This window comes from Mus caroli, unplaced genomic scaffold (genome assembly GCF_978045245.1).
Source record: "Mus caroli unplaced genomic scaffold, Mus_caroli_1 scaffold_4, whole genome shotgun sequence".
In the NCBI taxonomy this organism is placed as follows: domain Eukaryota; kingdom Metazoa; phylum Chordata; class Mammalia; order Rodentia; family Muridae; genus Mus; species Mus caroli.
In genome coordinates this window covers 98,779,219-98,793,396 of record NW_028227259.1, presented here as the reverse complement: position 1 = coordinate 98,793,396, position 14,178 = coordinate 98,779,219, and the positions used below count along the sequence as shown (strand labels likewise).

The following is a 14,178-nucleotide window of genomic DNA, read 5'->3' as shown; positions in this document are numbered from 1 at the left end:
AGGACTGACAGGAAAATAGACAGAAAGATAGATATGTTCTAGGATGAAGTCCTAGTATTCTTTCAAACATCCAAGGTGCAGGCCTCAAACCAGAGCCCAGAACAAACTGGGCTACTACTCCCCAGTTAAGCTCAATGAAAATACCTGAATCTTCACACATTCTCTTCACACTGTGGTGGAGGGGGAATACCATTGAAGACACACAAAACTCAGGTAACTGCTACTGACCAATGTCATTTATTCAATTACTTCATTTTTCTGAAGTCTCTGTGAAATGGTGTGATTTTTGTCTACAACATTCTCAATTTTGTGTATACGCAGATTTATTGTACATATTGTGCATGTAAATGCCAGGATCCACAGATGTCTGAAGAAATGATATTAACACCTGAAGCCTGAGTTGCAGCTGGAAGCACCTGATGATAGTTCTGAAAACAAATTTTGCCCTCTTCTAAAGCAACATGTACCATTAAAACATGATTCATTGCACTTTTGGGCTCCTGAGTTTTGTTTGTTGACTGGTTTGTTTTTCTGAAGAGCCTGAGAGGAATTTTCTGTGAACAAACTTCCAGCAAGTTCACATGTTCCAAGCAACAAGGCCTGTGAAGGTGAAAGGCAGTCAGGGAGACAGGGTGAATGAAAGAAAGAAAAAAAGGAGTGTGAGAGACATGGAGATTGTATTTTGACTTCTTTACCACCGGCCAATCAAGATATCCATATGTGAACCACCTTAGCTGATAACTTTATCCACCTACCCAAGATTTTGAATCATGATATGTCTGGCATCCATGTGTTCATTTTGACTCTCAACAGAGGGCAGTTGCTACAGAATGCTTAAAATTAGATACTTTATTCTACTCAGACAACAGGAATAACATCTAAAGAACCCATGTTCTATGTATTCACTTAATAGTATAGTGAAGAACAAAAAGTTTACAAGTCAATGACAAAGGATCTAGTTAATCTGTCCTGACAGAGTCCACTTAAATTAAACAAGTTGTCTTTATCACTGCACAAGGCACCTGGACACACAGTCCATCTGTCTGTTCCCCAGTTCAAGCTCAGCCTCCAAGATCCCAGTTATTGTTCATCCTTTTCTTTCCAAGTATCTGTACACTGCCTGAAGTCACATTCTCTGAGCAACCCACATCAGAGATGTGTCCCAAACCTGTCATTTATTCACATGCAGAAGTTCTGTATCCATGTTCACCCCCAGCAAAAACATAGTCTGACTCCCAGGCCATAGACACAGCACTCGCCACATTTGTGGCATATATGTGTAGCAAAAGATGGGCTCTTGGGCTGCCTAATTGCCCTCAGTGTATCCATGAGATCCTGACACAGTTGGGCAAATCTTTCTATAGAGACATGGCCCAACTCATTATAGCACTCCAGAGGGGCAGGGTATTATTCCACATTCATCTTGCTCCAGCTGGCTGTGTGCTGTAATAGGTCCTTCAGGATGGGCATGGAGAAGTCATTGTTGTAGAAGTTGATCTTGGTGAGCTGAAAGCATTGTATGAGGGAAGGTAGGAGTGCATTGAACTGGGAGTCCTTAATCTTACATCCCTGCAAATTCAGAGTCTCAAGAGTTTTTACCACTTTCTCTAAGAGACCTCTCAGAGGCATCACATCCAAAACCTGTAAGACCACACCTTTCATCTCCAGATGTTTTAGCTGAAAGAGACTCTGGCAGCAAGAGAAGGAATCCAAGTCTGACTGTGAAATTTGGTAGTGAGTGATGAAGAGGGACTCCAAGGATGTCATCAGGCACCTAGGGATAAATGAGACCAGATGGTTAGATCAGGAAAATGGTAAGGGAAAGCATGTATGGGGTTTACACAGTCATAGAAGTGACCAGGTGACCAAGCTCAGTGTGATCAAATGACCATAGATATTATCTGAGATGCTTCCTTTTGAAATCAGCTTAGTCAAGTCAAACACACAGGAAATCAGCTGGCTTCAGTCTCAAGCAGAAAACCAGTTTAGCCCCTAAGACACATAGAGGAATTTCCATAGCAAGAGAGTCCTGACAGGATCTAGGGATATTACATGTAGGCTCATTCAAAGCTGCATTTAATCGCAGCATCTGAACTGTCACTCTTGCTATCCCTTACAGTTCCATACAATCCCTCATGTCCCTTGTACTGCACAGTACTGGGGCTCAAAACCCTTTACTCATGGGAAAACAGGGGAATATAGTAGGCTGTTCCCGCATATCTTAGCACAGAGCTCACCTCCTCACGTTGATGATATCTCCCATCTCCTAAATACATCCTTACCTCCCTGTTGGCCGTGATTCCAAGAAGAATTACAGTTCCTTCTGACCTGATCTGAGCTACTCCTTACCTCCCTTCAGTCTTCTGCTTCAAGAGTAATTATTTGAGACTTTGAATCATTACACATAACATCCATATTCTAAAGGGTCCCTAAATTTTGTTCCAGGTGGCTGACTGTAAGGCATCGTATATGAATAATCCTTAAAATGGACAAGCAAAAGTGCTCTGCTAGGTAATCCAGCTCTCCCTCCTTGCTTACCTGAAGACCTGATTCATGTGGTCTGTGAGAAAGTGGACACCACACATGGAGAGATGCTGGAGACAAATGAATTTGGAGAAGATAGAAATGAACTCCTTGACACACTTGTCTTCTCTGTGTCCTGTCCTATTGGCAATCTTGAAGACGTTCTTATAGAGGGGTGCCAGGAGAAGTTTGCAAAGATTTCTCATCTTCCCGAAGCAGGGAGCAAAATGGGCCAGATTAAACACATTCCACTCAGTGTTCAGTTCCAATTCCTCTATGTGCTCTGGATGAAAGGCATTCAAAATCTCTAAGACAAAGTTCATGGGCATAGCCCAGATCTTCATGTTTATACAGCACAAATGTAGGGAGTCCTTTCTCTGCTGGGCCCACTTCAAGAAGTATGCTTGTGACTCATCCTGGCGGGGCCTGAGGCACAGGTCAGCCACCACCTTCAGCTGCCTCCTCCGTGCATATCTTGGAAGGACTTTCACTACTGTAGGCTTCTCATCCAAGGGCTCTGATGAACAGCTACCATCCTCTGCACCAGCCCATATGTCCCAGAAGGCATGGTGCACATTCCTCAGGTCCAGAACCTGAAGGTTTCCCCTGCCGGGAGTGAAACATGTCAAATGTCAGCAGACATGACTACTGTTAGTCAGCTTTGATTACCAAACTCTAAACTCAAGTCTCTCCCACCTTGGTAAGGTACAATTTCTTTAAACAGTACAATGTGCACACAAACATAGTACAGAATCTTTCCTTGAGCTGCATGTGTAGACCTGACCACTTTCCTTCCACTAAGGTACTATTATTTTTCTCCTCAATACCATTAATCATGCTTGTGGGAAAACTAGGGATAGGCTCATTCTAGAGGTTACTTATAGTAAGTTGCAATCCACTGATAACTGTCCTTAGTCCAAGAAGACAATAGCTTCAAGGTTCCTGCACCACTGCCTGATGATCCCATCAGAAACCATTCTCCTTGACCCCACAATCTCTACTGTGTACCCAAATGCTCCCTTATAGACGACTTGATTATTATTCACCTGGGGTGAGATTCTCTTGTCAGTCACATATCTATTTCATCCAGCACAGCCTACAAGGTCTCCAGGTTAGGTGACTTCATCAAAGACCCCACAGGGAGACAAGGAAAAGTCCAGGCTGCCACCATTGCCTTAATGAGCTTCTTAAGTCTGCCAGTGAAGGCGTCCTTCAACAGTGCTGGCAAGAGCAGAAAAGGTACCTCCTCCAGAGAGGACAAGGCCAAATCCTCATCTCTCAGCAGAGCCTGCAATGCCAGCTTTTGGAGTGTGGATGGAGTCTGAACACTTATCCTCTTCAGTCTCCAGTCAGAAGGCTTCTTGGGAAGGATTCAGAAAAAAATATACTTTCAAGACAAAGTGTGCAAAACTTCCACACCATTACATAAACCACTAAGCTTCAGAGTTACTACTCTGACAATGACAGAGAAATCAATTTACATCTTCAACCTAAACTGGTGGTGGAAAGATAGAATCCCACAACCGGGGTCTTTCTATCAAACAAATGAGCACATAATTTTCAAATCAAAATCCTTTTTGTATGACCCTTTCTCAAAAACAATCTTAAAAAAAAATTTCAGAAATCAAACAAAACCAACCTACCGACCAACCAACCAACCAACCAAACATAAATTCTTGTGTTGGGGATTAATATTAATTCCCAGTAAGCAGAATGACTTCAGTGCATTTCTACAATTTTTAGGGTTTCCTGTGTCTGGGAAGCAAATCATGTACACAGAGCAAAGCTATGTGGAAAAAATGAAACGCAAAGCCTAAAGCAATACATATGTATAACTCAAAAGTTTCACTTGAGCATTGAATGAGATCAAAGATACATGGTCTACAGGACTACAGTGTGAGCCAGGATCTCTCTCCTCTCTCTCCCTGTCCCTCTCTCTACCCCTCTCTCTCTCTCTCTCTGTCACACACACACACACACACACACACACACACACACACAAACACAAACACACACAAACACACACACAAACACACACAGACACACTCACACACACACACACACACACACACACACATACACACAAACACACACAAATTCAGTGAAGGGTTAACCTGAGGGAACAGGTTAGTCAGAATGATCTGCTTTCCAGCTTACCAGGAGTCACATGGCCAGTTCTAAGAGAGTTTGATCAAGATGCAGGATCCTTGTCTCAAAAAAAAATTATATGAAACACACTAATGAAGTATGAAAGTTATCACAGAAATATATCGGTGATGAGGCTAAAAATTCATTTGGAATGAAACTCAAGGTCTTCAACCTATTCCCCTAAAGAACTCTGAACTTCTCTACATCAAACTGCATTATCCAAGGAAAAACCAGTACATACCAGTTGAGCACTGCAGATATTTCTCCAAGTCACCGCTGCACCAGGCAATTACTCAGGCTGCAGGTCTCTAAGTGTGTTCTCTGGATCCACTGGTTCCTTTATATACCTGTCTGCTCACCCCTCCCTATTGTAGCCACACCCTCCAATCCAAAACTGGAATTGGATTTCCTGGTTTAATCTCCACACCTTAAATTCCGGATTAAAGATCTAATCATTTCATTGGTTGAATCAGAAGGACTTGTGTTCACATACTCTCCACTCTTCTCCATCTTCAAAAGTTTCATGGAGAAATACAAATATTCCACTTGTTAATTAACCATAAAACATCAAGTTTGTTGACTTGTTCCTTCATTTACTTAAGGCTTACTTAGTTTGCAATTTGTTCCGGGGATCTTGTCATGCTCAGAAGCCAAGGGTGTTTTAGAAGTCTAATTCTAGAACTTCTCCTGCCTCAGGATCCTTCTTATTGATAGGATTACTTTTATGAATAAACACATCTGGTTGGATTTTATTCATGGGACCAGAGTCATTTCCAGTTTTCATCAGCTAAGGGTTTAATCTGTTGTTGATCAGAGACATAGCATAATTCAAAGGTATTATTTTGTGCTGGATTTGGGACAGAATACAGAGTCAGAGTTAGGAATATGTACTGGAGCTCAAGGGCTGAAGTGGATGCTCTGTCAGTAAAATGTAGCAGCAGCCACGCAAATGGTAGGGCAGGAGCAAGGCTTGATTCCATTACTATAGTAGCCAGGGTGTTGTGTGTGTACTCAGTTGGTAAGGAGCTACCCAACATTCAGGGATTCCTCTCTAAAACTCTCTTTGCAATAGACAAGATGGGGCATGCCGGTAAGCTCAAAATTTGAAGTGGGAGGTAGGAGGCTCGTTTTAATGTCATCTTCAGCCAAATTTTAAGCTGAAGTATAGTCTGATCTAAATGGACAAAGACCTGTGTATTAGTCAGGGTTTTACTGCTGTGAACAGACACCATGACCAAGGCAAGTCTTATAAAAAACAACATTTAATTGGGGCTAGCTTACAGGTTCAGAGGTTCAGTCCATCATCATCAAGGTGGGAGCATGGCAGCATCCAGGCTGTCATGGCTCAGGCAGAGCTGTGAGTTCTACGTCTTCATCTAAAGGCTGCTAGTGGAAGACTGACTTCCAGGCAACTGGGGTGAGAGTTTTAAGCCCACACTCACAGTGACACACCTGTTCCAGCCATGTCACACCTATTCCATCAAAGCCACAACTCCTGATGATGCCACTCCCTGGTCCAAGAATATACAAACCATCACATTCCACTCCCTGGTCCCCATAGACTTGTTCAAAAACATGAGTCTATGGGGGCCATACTTAAACATAGCATAATGCAAATGCATTTTGTCCAACTTTCTTTTTTTTTAAGATTTATTTATTTATTATATGTAAGTACACTGTAGCTGTCTTCAGACACTCCAGAAGAGGGCGCCAGATCTCGTTACGGATGGTTGTGAGCCACCATGTGGTTGCTGGGATTTGAACTCTGGACCTTCGGAAGAGCAGTCGGGTGCTCTTACCCACTGAGCCATCTCACCAGCCCTTGTCCAACTTTCAAAGTCCTCATAGTCTTTAGTAGTCTTAATAATGTTAAAAGTCCAAAATTCAAGGTCTCTCCTGAGATGCATCCAACTAATTTAACTGTAATCCCCAAAGCAAGGCATTAAACCAGCTGGGCAAACTACAAACTCTGCATCTCCATGGCTGATGTCAAAGCAGTCTCCAGATCTCCACTTCTTTTTCATCTTTGTTGACTGCAACAAACCGCTTTCTCCTGGGCTGTTTCCACTCCCTGTTATCAGATTTCCTCAGCATATATCTGAAGCTGCCGAGTTCTGCTGCTGGCAGGAAATAGAACATGACCCAATTGTACTATTATATTGTCACTGGCTTTCTGTTTTCCAAATCCTTCACTGCCTAAGCTTGGCTATCCTGGATCTTGCTCTGTAGATTGGCCTTGAATGCAGAGATCAGCATGCCAGTCTCCTGGTATTAAAGGTGTGTATCACCATGCTTAGATCTAAATTTATCTGGGTAGGATCTTGCCCCAAGGTCCCACTCCCTTAATCTGTTATCTCCTAGAACACAAGATTTTGCTCCATTCCACTCCCTGGTACTTCTTTAATCATGTATTTTATATTTTTCCTTTCTATGCTTACTATGCTTGTTCAATCTTCTCTTCATAAGACTTAACCGGAGAAAAAAGCCTTTGCTAGGCTTTTTTGAGACTTCCTTTGACAAAGCAATTAATCTGAGTCTTCACACCTCCAGATGGTGTCACTCGCTGGTCCAAGAATATACAAACCATCACAACCTGCTTTCTAAATGGATAAAGGAAAACATGAAAAGGAAGGTGTGAGAGAGATTGTGCCCTTGGCTGCTCAGGAAACTTAAGTAGAATTAGCCCCACAACATTCCTCAGGGGTATGAGATCTGATGTGGGTCTTGGGCTGGAGACTTGGCATAGAAAGAAGGAACACCTGTCAACCTTCTAATCCTATCATCTACATGGTGGCTTGAAATGATCTGTGAGTCCAGTTCCAGCAAATGTGAAACTGCCTTCTGACCTCGAGGGCAGCAGGCATGTGAGGGCTGCCCATTCATAGTTGTAGGCAAAACACCCCTACATATAGAACAAATCTTACTAAAGCAATACATCTATAGTGGGAATGGTGGCATACATATTTATTCCCTCCCCTCAGGAGTCAAAGTTTGACTGATTCAGGGAGTTCAGAGCTACCCTTATCTAAATAACTAATTCCCAACCAGTGAAACCTATGGAGTGAGGATCTTTCATAAAATTGAACCAGAGCTGGCAGGGTGGCACAGGACATTAATCCCAGCACTACAGTCAGAGACAGGAGCATCTTTGATTTCGAGGCCAGACTGCTCCTCAGAGTGGCTTATGGGACATGTAGGGCTCTTAAACAAAGACACCCTGTCTCAAAACAACAAAACAAACAAACACACAAACAAGGGTAAGTTTCCCAGACCGTGCAGGTTCAGACGTAAACCCCAGGATTAGGGCGGTAGAAGCAGTATAAACTCTGAGGTCAAGGTTAGTCTGGTCTACAAAGTGAGTTCAGGAAGAACCAGAGATGGGTAAACTGACCAGCCCTGTCAAAAAAATCAATAAATCAATCAAACAAACAGAGAGGCAAAAACAAAAAAAAAAAATGCCCAAAACACAAAATAAAATTCTTAAATAAAACCTCAAGAGACCTGATGTGCATACTCTATTTAGCATGCATGAACAATGTCACACATCAGAGGGAACAGAGGCCTTTGTATACATATCCAATGGTGGGAAAAAATCTTTCTTCAGGCTTTGTGCTCAATGGGAGGGTATAGATCCCTGATTCTGTTATATTGCTATGAGTTTACTTCTAGAGAATTTCTGTAATTGACCTGTGTCCCTCTGAGCACTTTGTGCAGGCTGTCCTTGGGGAATTTCATGCACAGTAGAATCTGCTGTTTGGGTGGCATTGTTTCACCAAGGTTTTAGGAGCCCTGTCCTGGTGATGTTGACCTTCTGTTCTGTGCTCATCAGAGTAGAATGATGGAAAGACTTGAAGGTTTTCTTGTTGTTATTTGTTTCTTGTTTCTTTGTGGGTTTTTTGGGGGAGGGTGGTATTTTTTTACTTCTGTCTTTGTTTCCAGGGTTTCCTCTGGACATGGCTGAAGCTGAGATCCTGCTACTAAGCCTTGTTCTCTGTCTGGCCATGAAACTTCTAGCCCCCTTGCTCATCTGGTGCCCAGAGCTTTTATTCTGGTAGCTTGGTGCCCACTACCACCTATGCAGATGTAGCAGCTCCTTCAACAACTGTGCCTATAGTATTTAGCCATTCACATCTTCCTAGCACACACAATTCCTTTCTGTTTTCACCTCTGAGTCACACCAGTAGGACCAGGGAAGGAACATTGTGAGCCTAAGAGCAACACCTGTTTGCTGCCCAAAGCTATGAGCAATCATTTTCTTCCTTGACTGACAATTGAATTTTACAGGCATAAGTCAGAGACTAAAATCTAGAAATCCAATGGAACTGATAAGCTCGGCTTCTCTCATTTATGTTCTCCAGAAATTTGGCTGTGACAGGACAATGGCCACATCTAGGCTTGGTCCTCAACCTTTGCATATCTTGAAAATCTCTACCAGATGTGTCTAGAGAGTAACCTCAGAGATCATTTCAGAATCACTTCTTCCAGGGGACAGCATCAATGACACAGGTTCCTATGAAAGTAGAAAACATAGATCAGCTTCCTTCCAGTCCAGTGGACACCTTGTAAAGGCTTACCAGCTACAAGTCTTGGAACAACTTCTCTTGAGGCACTCTCCTCAATACTGTGCCTCATTCAAGGAGCCACTGGTCTTCTCCATGTTGGGGGCTCTATCATGACCAAGAGTGCTATAGCTCCCAAATTTCAAGATTCTAAAATTGTACTATCTTACTTATCAGGTCTAGATATTGAGATCCTTTCCTGTAATGAACCCCATATTATTCGTTATGGCTGCCTAGGTGAAATAGTTTCCATGTATAAACCCGTCTACACTCCAATTAAAGAAGATACTATCTCTGCCTCTTTGTGTAGTATGAGCCTTTTGCCCGTCTAGTTCCTATCTTGGTGGCATTATCTGTTGACAATGTGCTAAGATTACACTCCTTCATGTTAACCACATATGGGATAAAGAGATGGTTCAGGAGTTAGGAGCATGGGGGATAAAGACAGAGGAGCTGACACAGAGAAGCTTGGAAATGATCCTGAGGTATCTGTTAGAGAAGCCAGTGCTCTAACTATTCAGTCATATCTCCCTCCCCTTTTCTTTGCTTTTTCCTTAGTGAAAATATTTTTTTTTCATACAATGTGTTGTGATTATGGCTTCAACTCCCCCAACTCCTCTGAGATCATTCCCACATTATTTTCCATCTCAATCCACACCCTTTGTATCTCTCCTGAGAAAAGAAACAGGCACTTAAAGAATCCTGAAACATGTGTGGCAGTATACAAGTGTACTCCCAGGACAGGGGAGAAAGAGGCAGGACCACCTCCAGCCTGGCCTAGGAAGTGAGTTACAGAACAGTTGAACTTACAATCAGACCCTGCTTGAAAAACAAACACAGAAATTAACAAATCAACAAAAAAGCAACAGAAAACCAAAAGAAAAGAAAAACACACAAGTTGGAACAGGACAAAATAAATAAACCAACAGAAAAAAGGGAGCCAATCCCACCCCCTCAAAAAAAAAAAAAAGTAGAACCACCAACAACAGCAAAAACAAATCCCAAAGAAATACAGAATACATTCAAAGACACAGAAATCCCAGAAAAACAGGAAAATGGTAGCTGTAATAGACAAGCAAAGAACTTATAATCTAAAATTAAAACAATATAAATAAACAAAAGTACATGACACAACTTTCTAACACTCAGATTTGCTAAAAAGTCTTTGAGTTTGTTTTGCTTTCCTACCTACAACTGGTCAATTAGTCTCCCATTAAGAGAGAGATTTGCACAGGGCGTGGTGGCGCATACCTTTAATCCCAGCACTGGGGAGGCAGAGGCAGGCAGATTTCTGAGTTCAAGGCCAGCCTGGTGTACAAAGTGAGTTCCAGGACAGGCAGAGCTATACACAGAAACCCTGTCTCGAAAAACCAAAAAAGAAAAAGGAAAAAAGGAAGAGAGAGAAGAGAGAGAAGAGAGAGAGAGAGAAAAGAGAAAAGAGAGAAAAGAGAGAAAAGAGAAAAAAGAGAAAAAAGAAAAGAGATAAAAAAGAGAAAAAAAGGGAAAAAAGGGAAAAAAGAAAAAAAGAAAGAGTGAGATTTGCATCCACAGGAAATTCCCATTTAACTCCAGGCAGAGGTGGCACACACCTTTAATCCCAGCACTTTGGAGGCAGAGGCAGGCAGATTTCTGAGTTCCAGGCAAGCCTGGTTTACAGAGTGAGTTCCAGGACAGCCAGGCCTACACAGAGAAAAGCTGTCTCGAAAAAACCAAAAAAAAGAAAAAAGGAAAAGGAGTTTCCATTTAACAAGGTTAGTGTTTCATTTTTAAGACTTTATGGATTGGAGACAGCTTTTGGGTTAGGAAGGGGAGTTTCTCTCAGTACTGTCATGTGGTATAAATCTGTACATGCCCTGTGCCCGCTGATTCAAGCTCTCTGAATTCATATGTGAATCAGGTCTGCTGTGTTTTAGAAGGCCTGGTATCTTCAGTGGAAGGACGGCTACTATGAACATAGTCAAGCAAGTGTCTTTGTGGTGTTGTGGGTCCTCTTTGGCTTTCTGTCTGGGAGTGGTAAAGCTGGCTCTAGAAGGTAGAATGAATCTCAAATTTTGAGAAACTGTCAGATTGATCATACAAGTGGTTGTACAAGTTTGCACTCTCTCCACCAATAGAGATGTGTTCCCCTTGTTCCATAACCTCCCCACATGAGCTCTCAAATGAGGTTGAGAGCTCTGACTCAATATCTGAAAAGGCTGCATGTTACAAAAAGAATTAAAAGGGTGGAGTTTACCCATCTAATCCAATTCCAGTTTGGGATTGGTAGGTGTGGATACAAAAGGGAGGGGTGAGCCATAGGTATATAAAGGCTTCAGTGGAGCCAGAGAACACACTCAGAGATCTGCAGCCTGGATAAATGACTTGTTTGGCCAGCACTGAGAGACCTATCTACAGTGTTCAGAAGTAGTAGGTAAGGATATTCCCCTGGGTCATGCAGTTGGATGTAGAAACCTTTAGTCTCCCACATATGACCAAAAAATGTTAATTTTTATCTCCTTACAGGAACACATTGAACATCTGGTATTTAATTCCAAATGAAGTTTTAGCTTCATCACAAATATATATGTTAAGCAGTTGATTTCATTATTATGGTTGATTTTTTAAAAAGAAGGTCTTTCTATTTTGTTTAAGCTCTCCTAGAAATGACCATGTGGCATTGGGTAGGCTGAAATGCAAGAACCTCCTTACTCATAAGCCTCCTCAATGCATAGATTACTAGTGCATTCCCTCACATTTCCATTCACTCAAATGTTTGTGTTTGTTTTTGTGAGTCACTGGCTCATACTGGAGTCCTGGAGACCATGTATCTTTGAACACCTTTAACTCACAATAGCTGGAGTTACACTTGGAGAACATACTCAATGTCTTACCTTAGGCTTTGCCTTACATCACTTTCACATAGCTTTGATTTTTTTGATATGGTCTTCATTAGGGACCCAGGAAACCCTGATAACTATAGGAACCCATTGTCATCATCATGCTTAGTGGGTCAATATTGATCCAAGACACAAGGGTTTGTGTGTGTGTGTGTGTGTTTACTGTTTCCATGATCATTGTTTGTTGCATTTTTGTTTTGTTGGTTGTTTTCATTTTCTTTTTTTTTCCTTTTTTGTTGATTATTTAATTACATTTGAATTGTTGTTCTTTTTCCCAGTCTTCCCTGACCATCGTCTATCCACTTTGACTCTAAGACAATACTCCCTTACACACACACCCAATTCCCAAAAAGCCTCCAGAGGACCAAGCATCTCCCTTCCCATGGATATGAGATAATTCAAACATCAGCTACATATTTATCCAGAGCCATGGATGCACCCATGTACAAACTTTCGGTGGTGGTTTCATCCATCAGAGCTCTGAGGGGTCAAGTTAGTGGATAATGTTGTTCTTCCTATGGGGTTTCAATCTCTTTCACCTCTTCTGTTCTTCCCTAAGCCTTCCATTGTGTTCCCCTGGCTCAGCCTTATAGTTGCCTATAAGTGCCTGCAATTGTCTTATATACTGGCACAACCTCTCAGAGAACAGCCATACCAAACTCCTGTCTGTAAGCACATCTTGGCATCAGCTATAGTGTCGGAGATTGGTGTCTGCTGATGGGATGGATCCCAGGGTAAGCAGTCTCTGGATGGTCTTTCCTTCAATCTCTGATTTATATTTTGTCCACACTTTTCTTTAGATGGGAACAATTCTAGTTTAAAAATGTTGAGATGGATAACTGGGCCCTTCCCTCACCTGGGGACACGCCTATCCACTGGGGCTGGTCTCCTAAGGTTCTATATCCTTTGTGCTGCACATTTTGGTTTGGGCCATCCACATTAAGTCCTGTGATGCTTGTCAATTCAATATTTCTTTCATGCTTTTTTTTTTTTTTTTTAAAGAGTGGATCACAAACAAAAAAAAAATTTTTTTTTGAGACAGGGTTTCTCTGTGTAGCCCTGGCTGTCCTGGAACTCACTTTGTAGACCAGGGTGGCCTCGAACTCAGAAATCTGCCTGCCTCTGCCTCCCAAGTGCTGGGATTAAAGGTGTGCGCCACCACGTCCGGCTACGAACAAAATTTTTGTTCCAAAAATTAGATACCCATTTTTGTGGTAGAGAGGCTGCCATGATGCCAGTGTGGGGGACTGTCTTTCCATCACCAGTATAGGATGAATAGGTAACTTGAAGTCTCTAGCATTGCATGAGCAGTAACTCACTAGCTTAGTGGTTGATGTGATGGTGAGGAAGTTTTATAAACTTTGTCTTAAATGAATATTCATTTCTGACTCCTTCCCCAGGATCCTTCTGATTGGAGACCTTTAGAAGATGTGTGTTCAGGGGACCCTGGCGGGTGACAGTCCGGGAAGCATGGTCGAGGCTGGCAGGGCCAGGCCCCTGCAAGGTTCCCCCTGGACCCTGGCCACCACTGCCAGGAGCTCTGCTTCCTGTGGACCAGTGCCCGCGGGCAGGTCTGAGGGAACCGGAAGAGGCAGCTTGGCCTGGATCGCTGAGAAGAAGGTGCAGCTGTGCTCTGCTTCATGGGCAAAGAAGCTGGAGAAACTCGGCGTGTACTCTGCCTGCAAGGCAGAGGAGTCCTGTAAATGCAATGGCTGGAAGAACCCTAACCCTTCTCCTATTCCACCAAGAGGAGACCTCCAGCAGATAATCGTCAGTTTGACAGAACCCTGTCAAAGCTCTAGCCATGCCCTTGCTGCTCATGTTTCTCACTTGGAGAATGTGTCAGATGGTTTCTTCTATATTGAAAGCATTTTTATGTTTTCTAATTTAAAATTAATATTTTCTTATAGATATTGTGCAATAAAACAGAAGTAGAATGTGGTTTTTGCAAAGGCTTTAATGGCTGACAAAAAGTTTACATTTGAAAAATTAATATATTGTACTGGTACAAAATAGTTTTAAATTATATTTTGAAAGCTAAAAAAAAAAAAAAAAAAAAAAAAAAAAGGAAA

General features: G+C 42.2%; 1 pseudogene; it reads right to left on the bottom strand.

The window, feature by feature from the left end:
- Window positions 1-1,206: 1,206 nt before the first annotated feature.
- LOC147005260 (PRAME family member 8-like) lies at window positions 1,207-5,757 on the bottom strand (annotated as a pseudogene).
- Window positions 5,758-14,178: the final 8,421 nt, after the last annotated feature.